This window comes from Neophocaena asiaeorientalis, unplaced genomic scaffold, assembly GCF_003031525.2.
Source record: "Neophocaena asiaeorientalis asiaeorientalis breed wild unplaced genomic scaffold, Neophocaena_asiaeorientalis_V1.1 scaffold20, whole genome shotgun sequence".
NCBI lineage: Eukaryota > Metazoa > Chordata > Mammalia > Artiodactyla > Phocoenidae > Neophocaena > Neophocaena asiaeorientalis.
Window position 1 is genome coordinate 661,100 of NW_020173387.1, and position 4,650 is coordinate 665,749.

At 36.0% G+C, this 4,650-nt stretch overlaps 1 protein-coding gene across 2 annotated transcripts in view; it reads right to left on the reverse strand.

The window, feature by feature from the left end:
- Positions 1–4,650, reverse strand: part of PDK3 (pyruvate dehydrogenase kinase 3) — a 49,058-nt gene that overhangs the window by 26,396 nt on the left and 18,012 nt on the right. The gene's annotated exons all lie outside the window — the stretch shown is intronic.

Here is a 4,650-nt window from a genome sequence, read left to right on the forward strand (position 1 = left end):
AAAAAAAAAAAAAAAAAAATAAGCCCTTTTTGGCTACAACAGAATTACAATAACTGAACCAAAATTTCTCTTTTAGTTTTAATGACCACAACAATATCAAAATACTGCACTAATGATGACATAGCCAGCTTTATACTAAACATGGCTTTAACTTTTAAATATTCCTAAGAGGCATTTTTCATGAAAAATCTATAAACTCAAGACTATACTTCTGAACAGCATGCAACCTGACTGAACTGTACCAAAAAGATACTTGCTGTAATTTCAAAAATAATAATGGCAACCATCTTAAGATTTGCCAATTATTTGTAAATTAAACGTCAACAAGTATTTGCTAAAGGAACAGGTTTCCATGAGCCACACAATTTAAGTTATTGGAGACGTTACTCTTGCTTTGAAATGTCCTCTAAATCAAATATACTTCAATAAAATTAAAACACTTTTTAAATGTCCTTTAAGTTAGTTAAAGGTAACAGGTTGGGGCTGTTATTTTATCAAAGTCTGAGGAGCAACAGTTTGCTTTTGAAAGGAAAAAAAAAAAAGGACAAAGGGTAAGAAGATCAGAGCCATTACAGAGACGAATAGAAGAGAGAATTCAGGAAGGTACATCCAAAAGATGGGGAACAAATTCAGAAAGCTCAGTGCATTATTTTACACTGCATGTGTACTTTTCTCTTGAACTGTAAACAATTTGAGGTCAGGGTTTCTGTCTTACACTTGTTTCATAACTCACATAGAACTTATTTCATGCCTGTTAGCTAGTCAATAAATATTCCTTGGTTTGATAAATTTTAAACCTTTTGATGATCTACTTTTTTTAAAAAACAGCTTTATTGAGATACAATTCTCACACCATACAAATCACCCATTTAAAGTGCACACGCACAATTCAATGATTTTTAGTGTATTTGCAGAGTTGTGCATCCATCACCACAATTAATTTTACATTTTTCATCACCCCCAAAAGAAACTCCATAACCGTGAACAGTCATTACCCCCGCATCCAGCCCTAGGCAACCACGGATCTACTCTATCTCTATAGGTTTGCTATCCTGGACGTTTCATATAAATGGAACCATACAATATGTGGCCTTTTGTGACTGGTTTCTTTCACTTAGCATAATGTTTTCAAGGGTCATCCATGTTGTAGCATACATCAGTACTTCATTCCTTTTTATTACTGAATTAATATTGTATTATGCAAATATGTCACATTTTGTCTATTCATTTATCCATCAACAGACATTTGGACTGTTTCCATTTTTTGGATATTACAAATGAGCGTTCAGATGTTCATTCATATTGCTACGAACATTCACGTCCAAGTTTTTTTAGTGAAGATGTGTTTTCACTTCTCTTGGGTATAGACCTAGGAGAGAAAAATTGCTTGATCATATAGCAGCTGTATGTTTAAACGTTTGAAGAACAGCCAGACTGTCTTCCAAAGTGAGAAGATTTTTTAAGTTCCACCTTTACAATTTCTAAAGATCAGATATTCAAATTACTTTAAAATGCTTCATGATTGCATTTGCAATGTCCTCAAGTGTATATCAGCTCTTTGGAGACAGGCTCGTACTTCTTTTATATTCCCCATGTCAGTACTGTGCATAGAGTAGACAATTAAGATTCAAGCGTTAAGAGGAAAGAGGGAAGGAAGGAAGAAAGGGGGAAAAATAAGCCTGACAGAATTTAAATACATTAAAAATTGACAATGTCAATCTAAAATAATACAAAAGATAAGATATGGGTATGTTCAGACTATAAGGTTTGGTTCATTTCCCTCCTATTGCTACTAAATTTAAATTTTACATAATATTTGACCTCAGAGGAAAAATTCTCATCTTATTAAACTTTTAGAATTAAACCACTATAGGGACTTCCCTGGTGGTGCAGTGGTTAAGAATCCGCCTGCCAATGCAGGGGACATGGGTTCAAACCCTGGTCCGGGAAGATCCCACATGTCGCAGAGCAACTAAGCCCATGCGCCACAACTACTGAGCCCACGTGCCACAGCTACTGAAGCCCACACGTCTAGAGCCCGTGCTCCACAAGAGAAGCCACTGCAATGAGAAGCCCGCGCATCGCAACGAACAGTAGCTCCCCCTTGCTGCAATTAGAGAAAGCCCACGTGCAGCAACAAAGACCCAACACAGCCAAAAATAAATAAATAAATTCATATTTAAAAAAGAGAATTAAACGACTATAAAGAACCACAGATAGAGACATCAGAATCTCTCTGACAAGATGAAATAATGAAGGACAGCCAAAGGAAACGTTAGCAAAAGGAGAAAAAAATTTAAAAAGAGTTGATTGGTGTGAAAATAGACATCAAAGTGGACTGTATTTAAATCCTAACAAAGAAAATTACAATTTAGAATTATATTAAGTTCGCAAGTTTTTTTTGTAGGGTATAGTAAAACTCATCAAACATCTGTACAGTTCTTTTGGAAAAATCAAGATTCACTCTCTGTGCTGTGGCTATACAACCAAACAATGCTACATCTCCACCTAGCGACATAACAGCACAAAGCTGACCAAGAACTCCCAACACTTAAACCAATAAATACTGAAATCTAAAAATGATGCTTCCTTATCCATATAAAATGCCAATACATCTCCACAAAACAACTCCTCCAAGGATAGAACACCTTTAAAGATGTTTAAACTGCTCTTCCATTCACCAAAAAACAGGAAATGAGCCCAACTCCACTAAATGTGCTAGTTCCTCATGGCATTATTAAGAAAAAGTATGACACAAATGTAACATGTGGAAGATAGGAGAGTCCAGATAGATGCAGCCAACATGAAACTCAAAGACTCAATATGGTTCCTGAAACCACATGAATAAGAATTTTTCAAGCATTACCACAAATTACAGTGTATCAATGCTGTAATTAACAATGGCATTACGATCCTTGAAAAACTCAAGACATGACAACGAGACTCACATATACCAGCCAGCCAAAAGTCTTTTGGGGGCAGTGCTGCTAAAAGCTATATTCATATGCATCTTTATAAATTCCCGTGGCACATCATAATGCCTTGGGCACCATACACACCCAGTGAGCATCTGTTAAATGGAACAATCCTGCCCATGCAAAAATTCTCCAGGTTCAATCAATTATACTGATTCGAGATGTTCTTTTTGGTCAGACTGGGAACTAGTGGGCTAGACTGGTTCCCAAACCTGTGTGTGTGTGTGTGTGTAGAATTCATTAGCAAGTTAAAAAAAGAAGTATAGGTTAAATGAACCCCTGGAGGTGCTGATGCAGTAGCTCTGTGCTGAGGCCTGGGAATCCACATATTTAAAAAATTCTGAACAAGACATATGGGAACATATGTATATGTATAGCTGATTCACTTTGTTATAAAGCAGAAACTAACACACCATTGTAAAGCAATTATACCCCAATAAAGATGTTTTAAAAAAAAAAAAAAAAAGATTCAAAGAAGATGGCCTTAAAAAAAAAAAAATTCTGAACAGAAGGTAGATTTGGAGACCACTGGCCTAGAAAGTCAAGGCTGGGTCATGCTAATTCTATCACTGTCACTCCCAGGCCATGAATGATCATGGAATACTGAGGAGTATGACAGCACATATATACTCAAATGGGATACTTCTGTTTAAGTGAAGTACCATAAGAATGGAAAAGTTTTTAAAAAATCACCAACATAACAACCGAACTTCAACTACTGGCTTAAAAATTCACTTCCTTTATATCTAGAGTAAAATGCAAGTTCTACTAACAATAAGCTTTCTAATAAAACTTTTCTATTGTTTAAATAGAAACCAAAATCTTAAAATACGATAATTTATCAAATTACTTTTATCTGCAATATATCTGAGTCACTATTTACCACCCAATCTTTAAAATGAAATATCAGGAAATGATTACTACTGCCACTGAACATAAGTGATTTTCACTGTTTTAAGAACCTGTTTTCAAGGGAAATAAGGTACTGATGATAAAGTAACAAACAAAAATGTAGGGGTAGGGACTTCCCTGGTGGTCCAGTGGCTAACACTCCATGCTCCCAAGGCAGGGGGCCCGGGTTCGATCCCTAGTCAGGGAACTAGACCCCACATGCCACAATTAAGACTTTGCATGCTGCAACTAAAGAGTCCACATGCCGCAATGAAGATCCCACGTGCTGCAACTAAGACCTGGCATGGCCAAATAAATAAATAATTTTAAAAAAAGAAAAAAAAACTGTAGGTGTAGCACATTTCTACTTCCCCAGGATAGAATACCCAAACTATAAACACATAAGACTAAAACTAAAAAAGACTGAGCCATGAAGAGTAAGGTGAAGGTTCACATGGCAACCCGCCCAACAGATCCATTGTAGCCACAAATCAGTTTTAAGAAGCACACAGGAAAATTTAAGTGTATGGACACTATTTTATTAGATGTTTTTATTAGAAGCTATGCAAAATTCACCAGAGGACCCTGCTATCACATACTGGACTGGCCAAAAAGTTCATTCGGGTTTTTCCATATGATCTCGAACGAACTTTTTGGCCAACCCAATATTAGCCTCTATCACAAATACATGCCATTGTTTGTTTACAGATATCTTATAAGAGACTGGACAAAGATGAAATTTGAGTGAGAAAACAAACATGAACAGAATATCCAAAACCATAAA